The sequence below is a fragment of the Triturus cristatus genome, chromosome 6 (genome assembly GCF_964204655.1).
Source record: "Triturus cristatus chromosome 6, aTriCri1.1, whole genome shotgun sequence".
NCBI classification, from domain to species: domain Eukaryota; kingdom Metazoa; phylum Chordata; class Amphibia; order Caudata; family Salamandridae; genus Triturus; species Triturus cristatus.
Window position 1 is genome coordinate 1,942,875,086 of NC_140589.1, and position 12,725 is coordinate 1,942,887,810.

General features: G+C 46.0%; 1 pseudogene; it reads right to left on the bottom strand.

Annotated features, from left to right (window-relative positions):
- Window positions 1-9,971, bottom strand: part of LOC146822551 (olfactory receptor 2K2-like) — a 32,459-nt pseudogene extending 22,488 nt beyond the window's left edge.
- Window positions 9,972-12,725: the final 2,754 nt, after the last annotated feature.

Sequence of the window (12,725 nt, forward strand, 5' to 3'; positions counted from 1 at the left end):
CCCTAGTCTGCTCCGGCAACCCGTTGGCGCATCTTTACGCACACCAAATTGCTGCCTCCCGTGGTCCCTTGTCTCTCGACTGGTGGGCCCTAGCGGAGGTCAATCTTCACTTCCAAGAGTTCCCCTGGCTGCTCCAGGCCTGCTTTTCAGTCTCCTTGTGGAATACCTCGCACAGACCTCATTGGTCTGCACCAGTAGCTGTTTTGTGATTGCTGCATGGGTTGCGGTTGCCAAGGCTTAGTGAATTCAATCCGGACACTAACACCGCAGCGACCGTCATCGTTTGTGGGACAGTTGCCCTTTAGAAGATGGCCTTCCTTAAAGCCTTCTGGAGCCCGTGGCTGCTGATTCAAGCTACACCTCTTCCACCTGGAAGCACCCGACATTGAAGGGCTCTTTATGCTGAGCCCCCTGGTCACTGTGCCATGACCCAGACTCTGTCCCCTCTGCTTTCAGGTCCTTCTCTTCAAGATCTACATCTTCAATCTTCCCAACATCGATGACGCTTCTTGCTAGCAGCAGTTCTTCACGTTTTGCCATTGAAAACCAGCCCGCGACCCAACATCGAAAACGACCTATGCACCCGGCTTCCCTGGGGCAGGTAACAGTGGTACCTCGGTACTCTCGTGGGTGTGGGCCTTTCAAAAGCTTAACTCTAAAGTCGTGAACTTGAACTCCTGCTAGAAGTGTTTTTAATCTTGTAAATTTCAACCGCGACATTCTCCATAGGCTTTAATAGAGATCCTGACAGTAGCTTATACCACTGCACGCGTCTCCCGTGGGTCCCCTTCCCCACTAACTTGGGTGGTTTCACAAGGGGCCAGCGACCCTAAATGCCCTAGGCATTGTCTGTAGAATTGTCGTGGTTCTTATACCACTTTTTTAATATATGGTATGGTCCCCCCCTGGGGCCCTATGATTCCAGTGCTATTTATTGTAACTATAAATGCTTGTTTGAATTGTATCTTTACCTCCAGCCTCATAAAGAGACTAGTGGGATTATTCTTAGAATAAATACATATATTTGGAATATATACCTGTGTGGACTACTCTTTCATTTGGTCATTCAAGAGGTTATCTATGGTAAAACAATAAGCTTAACACTCCTTCAAGACTTAGCCTGAAGGCTGCTCTCCACAGCTACCACTAGGATAGCTTTCTTTAAAGGTTGTATTTTAACCTATCACCTTAAGAGTCGAATTGGACTGGTGCAAGGTGTCCCTATAACTAGTGGACAGCATATGCCAGGCCAACTTCTCACATTGGTGTGCAGCGGTTGGATTCAAGCTTGCCATTGTTTTACCAGATAACAAATTAAATTTCTAAAGTGAAAGCCACTTGGTACTAAACGTACATATACATTTAAGCTTAGAATACAATAAGTTCTACTGAACTTAGGAGTTGTGAGTAGAGGGCTTAGCACACCTTGACTACAACTCAAGAAAGGGTTCAGTAGGCCACACCTAGTGTAGGTAGATACACCAGTACCACTACACTAGAAATGTCTTTAGGATCAGGAGACCATAAGGCCCTGGAAGGACCCCAAAGGGTTCCAGTCAACAAGTATGACAACCTCTCTTTTGCTGAGCTTAGGGAGATGTGCACTACTAGACAACTGAAGACAACCAAAGGTGCCAACACTCAACGTCTCAGGGAAATGCTGCTCATAGCAGAGTTCAAGCAGACTCTAGTGTCTGAAGGGGTAGACAGGTTGGGTGGGCAACCCACAGAAGAGGACACTCAGATGGTGAACTCTGATGAGGACCAGGAAGAGGAAGTTGAACTTGACCTGGATGAACCAGACCACTCACAACATGGAGGTGATGGCCCAAGAGGCACTCCCTCCATCCCTAATGGGAGAGTGGTGGATCCAAACAGAAGGAACAGATCCCCCTCAGTGGAGTCTAACTATTCTGAGAGATCCAAAGGGACCTCTACCTCTTCTCAGAGAAGAGAATCCTCCCAAGAGAGGAAATGTAGGCTGATCCAGTTTGAGCAGGCCAAGCTTCAGCTCAGGAGAGAACAGTTAGCATTAGATAGGGAATCCCTGGAGCTTCAGAAAGCTTCAAGAAAATGGGGTCTAGAGACCCCTGGTGGCAGTAATAATACCCCTAGAGTTAGAGAGAGAGCTCCTGACAATAGAAACCTGCATAAGATTGTGCCCCCTTATCAGACAGGGGATGACATCCATAAATGGTTCACTGCACTTGAAAGGGCCTGTAAAGTTCAGAGGGTCCCAGTAGAGCAGTGGGCAGCAGTCTTATGGCTCTCCTTTGCAGACAAAGGAAGAGACAAGCTCCTCTCTGTTAGGGAAGAGGATGCAGATGATTATTATATCTTGAGAGATGCTTTGATAGATGGGTTTGGTCTAACCACTGATCAGTACAGGTTGAAGTTCAGAGACACCCAGAAAGCACAAAATCAAGATTGGGTAGACTTTGTAGATTGTGCTACCAAGGCTCTGGAAGGTTGGTTAAATGGCAGTAAAGTAAATGATTACCAAGGATTGTACAATCTCATTATGAGGGAGCAGATTCTTAATAACTGTCAGAATCAATTATTGCATCAGCACCTGGTGGACTCAGATCTGACCTTTACCCAAGAATTAGGAAAGAATGCAGACAAATGGGTCAGAACCAGGATCAGGCAAAAGGTCCAGCCCTTGGGGGGTGCAACTAAAAAGGAAGATGCCAAAAACTTTGAGAAGGGTGGGGAAAAGGGAAAAGACCAGCAGTCTTCAACAGGCCCCCAAAAAGCAGCATCTGATAATTACCAATCCAACAAAGCTAAACAGCCAAGGAAGCCATGGTGTAAATTCTGTAAGCAGAAACCCCATTGGAATTCAGACTGTAATAAGGCCAAACACTCCACAAGTACCACTACACCTGCCCCTAAGGCACCTGTTCCCCCTAGTCCAGCTATAGGTGGTGGTACACAGAACAAGGGCATAGTAGGGTTGACCCTGGGATCTGGAGAGGAATCTGGCCTAGTCAGAATGCCTACTCAGGCTGTGTTAGTTTGTGATGGGGACCTGTCCCTATTTGTGAGTCTCAGTGGTCTGGGCAAATACAAACAACAGCCTAGGATAAATGGAAGGGAGTCTCTAGCTTACAGGGTCACAGGGGCTAGTGTCACCATGGTGACTAAGGACCTTGTGGATCCTAGCCAGATCATACTTGGGGAAACTTACCAAGTGACCAATGCAAGCAATGTGAGTACTAACTAGGCCTGGGCCAAAATTCCGTTCCGTTCGCGGAAATTGCGATATTTTGGCATTTTCGCGTTCCGCGGAAAGCGCAAAAATGTCAAAATTTCCGCATTCCGCAGCTTAGCGATAATTTTTTTCTTGCTCGCGCTGTAAAAAAATACATTCTCGCGTGCGCGCGATCGCCTTACCTGAATCCCCGCGTTCGCCGACAAGTTTTCCCGACCCGGTCGCGTTCTCCACGAGATGTTGGATTTTGATAGCCATTTTGCGATGTCTTGCGACAGTTCGCGGCCGCATTAACGTCATTTGTCCTGCGATCACGTCATTTGTCGCGCGATCACGTCTTTCTTCTCGCAATCATGCACCACGCGAGTATGAGAAGATTGAGATCTCGAACACGTCATTCTACATCGCGAGCGAGAGGGTGAGGACGCGGGCACGTCTAATCGAACGCGAACAGGAGAAAGAGGCCCCGAACACGTCATATCCAACGCGACAGGGACAAAGAGAACGCGATCATGTCATTTTCGACACGCCGGCGGAAGTAATGTAAAGCTCGAGAACTCGAACATGTAAAATTTTCAATTTGGAGAGGAATATCAGCTCTAGCAGCATGAAACCTTCTGCAAATGCTGATTTTGGATGAAAACAACTCCTTACATTGACATTTGGCTGTACTTTTTTGTGCAAGGAGTCCTTTTTTTAAAAGGTGGAGAGAGGGAGGAAGTGACACAGAATCTCCAACTTCCTGTTCCTGTCCAGCAGGCTCCTCCCAGTGCTTTGTCCATCTCCTGCTCATTCTGCCTTTGGATTTGGAGCTGGAAAGATCACTCTTTTTGTCTGCTGCATCATTGCAATTGGATTTGAGGATTTTTGGAATAGGATATTTTACAAGTAAGTGGTTGTTGTGTCTGTTTGATTGTGGGCATTGCAGTTGTTGTAAGTAACTACAATTTATTTTTGATAATTAATTATCATCATTCCTTTTTATTTTTTTTTATTTTGTGGGTAGTAGTAGTAGGCCCGAGCTAGCCATGGGCATGGCCTCATGGGTGTGTGTGCATGATGAAGCAACTGTTCCTTTTGTTGTTTTTTGAATGTATTTCATTTTCAAGCACATTTAGGGCATGGATGGCATTGGATTGAGTTGGGGAAGTGTGCTTTTTGGGGGTGGCCTTTGTGATGTTGTTGGGCCTGGCCATGTGGCTGGTGGCCATTTTGAAGCCTAGGCCTGCAAGCTTGCCTGACCTTGTCTGCCAACAGCCCTGCTTTTTCATGCACTAGGATCAGAGCAGGTAGCCACAGCTTTATTGATCAAGTGTTTTCTGTGTGATCTGTTGAATTTAGACATCATTTAGGGCATGGATGGCATTGGATTGAGTTGGGGAAGTGTGTTTTTGGGGGTGGCCTTGCTGATGTTGTTGGGCCTGGCCATGTGGCTGGTGGCCATTTTGAGGCCTAGGCCTACAAGCTTGCCTGGCCTTGTCTGCCAACAGGCCTGCTTTCATCCACTAGGACCAGAGCAGGTAGCCACAGCTTTATTAATCTAGTGTTTTGTTTTGTGTGGTCTGTTGAATTTAGACATCATTTAGGGCATGGATGTCATTGGATTGAATTGGGGAAGTGTGTTTTTTTGGGGGTGGGCTTTCTGATGTTGTTGGGCCTGGCCATGTGGCTGGTGGCCATTATTAACTTTCCTATCCTTCCTGAGAGTGTAGTGTGTGGCTGTACACAGCAGTATAACATACCTCTAGTTTAAAAAAAGTCATAAATGGCTAGACTATCTTTTGTTTGCACTAGTACAGTACTAAGTAACTGAACCACAAAAACAAATGCAACATTTCACTGATGTTCTTCTCCTGTCTTAGGTGCACAAAAGACAGAGTAGGAGGTGTCATCGGCATCACCCGGCTACCCGTTGTACTGCCAGCCAGCCAGAAGTCCTGCTGCGCATCACGTCCACGTGTGACCAGAACTTGTTGTGCATCTGCATCCTGCCTGACATCTGAAGAAGATGGCCCCAAAGAAAGGTACCATTTCCAGTACCAAGAAAGTTGCCGGTGAGAAGAAGGAACAGAAAAAGGAAGTGCCATTAACCACGACTGGTGGTGTGCCGGCCAATGTTTTTTTTGGCACCAAAAAAGTTACGCCTGCAGCAGCGTTGTCCGGGAACCAAGCTGGGAGCAGCACAGCGGTCCAACCACACCAACCAAGGCCCAAGGGCTTTAGTGTCGCAGAGGTAGCCAGTCTACTAACGAGCAGCGATGTTGAAGAAATGTCATTACCGCAAAGTAGTACACAATCAAGTTCAACGCAGGCGCAAACTCAGCAGATCAGTGTGCAGCCGCCGCAACAAGAACAGCAGCAGCCGCCGTAACAAGAACAGCAGCAGCAGCCGCAACATGAACAGCAGCAGCCGCCGCAATAAGAACAGCAGCAGCTGCCGTAGCTGCCGCAGCCGCCGCAACAAGAACAGCAGCAGCCGCCGCAACAAGAACAGCAGCAGCTGCCGCAACAAGAACAGCTGCAGCTACCGCAACAGCCCACCATAGTAGTTGTTGCTCCTGACATAGGGGTGGTGCAGATTTGGGTGTACAAATTCTCCCTACTTCCACAGATAGAGTAAATTCACAGATACACGCACATACACTCATCATACACTTGGGCCCATTTCACTAACATATACTCAATTACTCTATCAACGCTGAACCTGTGGAAAGAAAACTCCTAAACACCCTAAATCTACACTGAGGCCAATAGGATCAGTTTGATGTCATCCTGAGTCATGATTTAAACAGTAATCTAAACACCAATAATCAAAATAGAGTACTCAATAATTGACAAGAAATAACCACCAACACTGTATTTTAAAATTAAAACACTTTATCTAAAATTAGTCAAAGGAAATCAATCAAAGTAAATCATTATTCTCATAATTACCTATTCTAGCTAAATGTCAGAATGGGTCAGGACAGGTCTCTCAGTAGAAGTCTCCCGAGTCGCCGTCCTCACAGCATCGATCCTCACCAACGCAAGTTTGGGAAGAAGTGGCATAGATGGCAAAAACCCTCTCTAGGCTAACAATATTTATAATAAATCTAACAAAAGAAGGCAACATAAAATGTTTAAAACATCCGCTGAACCGCTGAGCAGAGCGAGAAGGAAAGGATGTAGCATCGCTACATTTGGAAAATCTCCGCTCAGAAAAATCACAAAAATAAAAAAACGGAAGAAGAGGACTCAAATTTGCAAATGTTTCTTTTTTGAAATGTTCTTCCTTAGAATCATCACGAAGCCACCACTATAATCACAAAGTTCATTGTGGCTCCTTTGTCCTCCAAGGACACTTGGATGTCCGCCCAGAGCTGCTGTCCTCACGGAAAATTTTAAACCAGGCGAAGACTGTGGTCAGATGACTCTCGACCATGTTCAGCAAGGCCTTCTCATCACAAATCGACTACCCAAATGCAGGCTTTAAACGGCAGCCATTTTTCACTAGGCCAAAACGTACCATCTTAATTAAAAGAGACAAAAACAACGTTACCACAGCATAGTGATTAAACAGTGTTAACCCCACTAATACCCTTATGTGTATGTAATTATCTAGCCTTTGCAACACAAGAAAAGCATTAGTACACGACATTTTAAAAGCGTTTTTGTGCTTCAAAATAAACAGCACTCAGCAACATTCATTTAATTAAACCCGCACCTTATTTAAAGCAACATTAATGCATCCCCACGTGTACTTTTCTCTTATTAGTTTGTATTGATTAATCAGAACATTTACACAAAACAAATAATTAGTAGTTATAAATTAATAATTTTAATTTCTTTCGACAATAGACAAACCAGAGCATAAAAAACCCAATAGATTTCCAACAGAAAACTCTGCTCCAGCAGGGGCATTTCAGGAAATCGAGCTTCCTGCAGACAAAGTGGAGCAAAGTCAAACCACTGTTTCAGAAGATTCATTGTCTTCCAGACCACCAGCAAGGAAAAGGAGGCTTAGTCCATCATCTTCTTCTTCAAGCCCCGCTTCTGATGATCGTGATGACACTTGGGTCCCACCAGCTCAGTCTGAGAGTGATATACGCCACAAGACAATGCTTCTAAAAAGGAAGGTCCCAGAAAAACTTAGAGTTATGGAGGTAGATGTAGAAGAGGGGGGTGATGATGATGATGAAGACGAGCCAGTCATCACGCACATTACTCCCGCCCCAAGGGGATTAGAGACCAACATTCTCACCCTATCCAGAAAGGCTGCTACTGAGCCAACACAGGTTACACCACCACTACCTCCAGCTGCCATATTTTCCAAGGCCCGGCAGGGACCTACATCTAGCTCACCCATCTCATTAGGTAGTGGTAGTAAAAGTCACAGTGTAGGTGCACAGGGCACACATTTTCAAACACCTCTCAAGTTCATCTGGTGTTGAAAGTGGCACATCCAGCAGTGCCAGAAAGTTCTCCTCCCCAGTTTGGGACTTCTTTTCTGTTAGCGCCAAGGAGGAGAACGTTGCTATATGCTCAATTTGTCGGCAAGGTGTTCGGCGTGGTAAGCTTGGTACAAACTATGGTACCGGAGGACAAGCAAGTCATCTAAAAATACACCACAATATCGTGTGGGAGGATCACCTATGTAAGTTAAAAGAAAGTAGAAAAACTAAACCCTTTGAAGTTGGTCAGGAATCAGGGAGCGATATTATTGTGGTGGCAGGTGAAGAACAGGGAGGCATTTCTAGCCCTGTCTCCAGTAGTGCAGTCACTGCAGTGGTAACGCCCACATCCTCCTCAGTAACATCAGAGTGGCACCGCAGTAAGAGCCATACTCAGAGTGTGGGTGAGACACCAAGGCGACCGGCGAGTACCTCAATGAGACAATCTGTGTCGTTGAGCCTTAGTGGGTTAATGAAAACAGCACCACTAAGGAAAGTAAGCCAGCCTACCATTGAGAGCATGTTTAGGTTGGAGGGGCAGTTCCAACACAACCACCCAATGGCACGATTGTACAATGCGAAGCTGGCTAAAATGTTAGCGCTGGACCTTCTTCCTTTTTCATTTGTGGAAGGGGTGGGTTTCCTTGAATTTGTGTCTGCCATCTGCCCGAAATGGAAAGTTCCCAGCCGGTCCTATTTCGCAGGAATTGCTGTTCCGGCACTACATCATGATGTGCTGGAATTGGTTGGACAAGCTTTGCAGAAGAGTGCTGTGCACAATATCCACCTGACAACAGACATGTGGAGCAGTTGCCAAGCCACAGATTACATGTGCATCACTGCACACTGGATCTCTTTTGTGGGGGTTAAAGATAAACTATCTGCACGAGGTGTTGTTGACACAGCTGCGATTTTTGAAGGTACTCGGAAACATGCAACTGTAGCCATGTTCACCATGGAGAAATCTCATACGGCTGAAAACATTTTACATGAGTTTCGCACCAAGGTTTTGGAATGGCTGCGGCCCAGAGGGCTTCGTATTGGTTTTGTTGCCACAGACAATGGCAGTAATGTACTTAAGGCCATGGATCTTGGTTCCTATTTCAGGGTTCCGTGTTTGGCGCACTGCATAAACATTATAGTTCAAGACTTTCTGAAAAAAGAACCCATAGTCAGCAATTTACTGGCCATCTGCCGAAGAATATGCACTCATTTCAGCCATTCTTTTAAAGCTCGGAAGCAGCTGAGGATCATCCAACGTGAATTTGGGGTTCCAGTCAAGGCACTCATCCAGGAGGTGGCAACACGTTGGAACTCAACGTATTACATGCTTGATCGTCTGTACGAACAGCACAGGTCACTCCATGAATATGTCTGGAAAAGAAGAGGGGATGCTAGTGTTAAAGGCATGAAGCTTGAGAGGGATCAATGGACCCTAATTAAATGCCTGACTGAGATGCTGTCTCCTTTTGAGGTCTTCACATGTGAAGTCAGCGAGGAGGACTGTACAATGGGCCAAGCTATCCCATTATTGCAAATGCTAGAGCATGAGCTGAATAATGTGTCTGAATCATACAAAGGTGTAGAGAACAGAAGGCAAGCCCATGACTTGGTGGAGAGCTTATCCCGGCGCTTAACGGAAAATGTAAGGATACAAAATAAAATTTTGTCACAAGAACATTACATTTGTGCCACAATTCTGGATCCACGTGCAAAATTAGGACTATTCCTTGCTTTTTCCGACAATGATGTTGCCCGCGACAAAAGTTGTATAGCTGAAGCAGCCATTAAGTTTGAAAACGAAGGGCTGCTAATTAAAAGCCCGCCACATCAACCCACAACAAGTACTGATACTGAAGCAGGCCATGCAGAATCAAGTGCAACTTCGTCGGCTGAGGGCAGTGCGGTTGGCTCACAATCACAAGCTCAAGCTAGAAATTAAAGAGGGTTTGCGATGCTCAGCAGCGCTGAGCTGGCAAGTTTCAAAGCCCCCTGAGCAATGTCTTCAAATGGGTCGTTCTCCGAGGTAAGGGCTGCGTGCTGAGCACAGATAAAACCACTTGGAACCGGGATGAAAGCAGCCTAGCAATCAAGGGATTAGAGGAGAAAACAGGGCTAAGCCACACGAAACCTCAAAGGTGGATTCGCTGGCGCAGCCAAGAGCGGAATCCAAGCTTAACACGAAAGGGTAAATGGCCATCCTGTAACCTTGCAGCTTCCAATGTGCAGCAGTATCCCGCCTCGGTCGAAAGGCCTCATTTTACCTTCAAGGGCGGCTCCAGGATCTCAGCTGCTGCTCGACAATTCTGGAAGTCCTTCACAGTCATTGAGGCCTGATGGATTCTACGCTGTTCTGAACGCATCAAGACCCACCCTCAACTGGACCAATAAGAGCACCAGCTCACAAGCGAGTCTATTCACAGCAGGCTGACCAGAAAACCCATAGGCAAAGTATTGTAAATTAACAAATGCGTCCAGACGCCGGGACACCACCGCCTTTCTCCGAGGCAAAGCAGAAATGCCTCGGAGAAAGACAGCGACATTTTCGGATTCGGGGGCGTGTTTTCGGATTCGGGGGCGTGTTAAACACGCCCTGAGAAAACTCGCAAAAAACACGCCCCCGAATCCGAAAAGGACGGGGCCTGTTCGGAGAGACAAAGCCTCTTCTCCAATGGCTGTCCAGCATTTAAGAGGCCAGCCAATGGAAAAGAGGAGAGAAGAGGGGCGGGTTCAAGCCCCTCTTCTCCAAAACATTAATTCTCTGGACTTCCGGTTCTGCCTTTCGGCAGACCTGATGGTCCCGAGACCTAAAAAACAAGACAATTGTAAAATATACTCTTAGAAAAACAGTAAGACAAGTTAATTATTTATACACATAGTGGCATGGTAGAGTAGCACTATAAAGCACAGTAGTACATAACATTTTAAATCTCGCCCGTCCTTCTTACTTCCACCCGTCTTTCACTTACAGTGCACCAGGTGCTCTTCTCCATAAAACTTTCAAAGCGGAGTTGAAATCAGATAGATGAGGCCATTGGTTACTCAATACTCCCGCTCCTATGCAAATTAAAGAAATTCTAGTCTTCTAGTTCACTCTTCAAACGTCCCCAACAACTCATACTTACTTACGACATTGGATGGTGGGCGGACTTTATCTGCCCACCATCCTCACGCTAAAAAGGGTGGGGGTCCCGTGGGGACAATTAATTAGGATGATGCGCATCCTGTTTTTTTTACATTCTGGTTGGCGGTGCCGAAAGCAATGCTAAAAATACATGTTGTGCTGCTTTTCCAAGCACAACATGATGGGCCCCGCACGGAGCCTGTCATGTTTTGCTTTGAAAGGCAGGGGGGTACCATAGCATAGGTAGGTACCCTCCATGGGGGCCCCCAAGCATACTCTGCAATGTCTGCATGCCTTTCCGTGGCGGACGGCAATGCCGCCACGCAAAGGCATTCCAAAATGCAGATTATATGGCTGGCGGTGTGTTCAGAGAGACACCACCGCCATATTGAACCCATTTCCGCCTGGTCGACATATGGGGGGTCTGAATTTTTTCTACAGGGATGGCGGGAAGTTTGCACCTGTGGTGTCGGCGGTGAATACCGCTGGCCCAGCGGGGGCAATACGCCCGCCATCCTAATGGGGCCCTAAGTCTCAACAGTACAGTATACATATACATACAGTACACCCTTGCAGTGAGTGTACTGTCAAGTTCAACAATAGTTAAGAATTATGAATCTAACTTACCACCGCCTGCCACTGGTGCTGCCACTCCCCCTACCGCTCCGTTGCTATCTGCAGCAACTGTCGCATCCTCGCCCTCGGCGTCGCCTTCGCTGGCCCCGGCAATGGTGGTCGGTAGTGCGCCTAGAAAACATTACACATTTATTACGCGTCATATACACCTCCCCCCTATTGATCAGTAGCAAGGTTGAAAAATGAGTTAATACTATCATACATCACTAGTACAAATCAGGTAGTAGTAGAGTAGACACTAATAGTTATATATGATCATTGTAGCCTTTGCTTAATTAGCCCTAGCCATGCTACAATTTTACCTTTGTGTCTTTTATTTTTGCACGTGACGTTACCTTTACCGTGCAGCTTAAGACACCTTTGAGCCCACATGACCTGCCTCACACTGCTACTGTCTAGTCTACGCGCTGCGTACAAGCGGTCAACAAACATTAACAAGCCACTTTTTTAGGAAGTACTGGTGTACTGCTGTTACTGTTAGTCCATATTGCTTATCCATAAATGCTACACTTTTTGGCACGGCTGAGAAATGCTTGCAAGTTGCAATATACTAACGCACACCATTTCATTTTTCGCATTACAGACGCGAGATTCCCTTCTACGAACCAGAGCTTCTGAATGATGCAACAACTACCAGTACTAGGTTCTTCTAAGGTGAGGGGTCCCTTCACTCACATCTTCATTTATGAATTTATATAAACTAAATTGCTATGGGATGGTGGTGCTGCCTTCCACCACTGTTCAGTTATCATGATTTAATTCCCAACTGTATAAGTGTAACAATGTATATTGTTTTAATGTTATTGATTTTCCGGTTGGTGCTGCATTTATAAGAAAACAGTGTACAGACCTTCTCAAATTGAAATAAACATTTTGAACTAACATAGACTTGGTGGTATTTGGTGTGGACTAACTTACACGGGTGAGCAAATTAAAGTAAGGGTGTGCATGTGAATTGCTTCCACGACTGAGAGGTTGGGTGTGTTATGTTCTGGGTTGTCTACTTGTTGGGTATCTTAGGTCGAGGGTTCCGAGACCTAATAGTTATGACAAGACAGTACTATAGTCAAGCAGTGGATTTGTGGTGCGTGCGGAATTTCTGATTGAGGTGTGCAAGGAAGGTCCAACATACCATCACCAACATCCTATTTTCTGGTGCAAATGTCTGTGTATGTGCAAGATCCCTACAACAGTAGTATGTCCTATAGGGTATCATATCAAAATAGTAATAAATCTGGTAGGGCTGTTGCTGTGACTTTTCAAAGCCTCAAGATCTATAAGAGTAAAAGTAGTACAAGACAACGACCCAACGGATTGGACT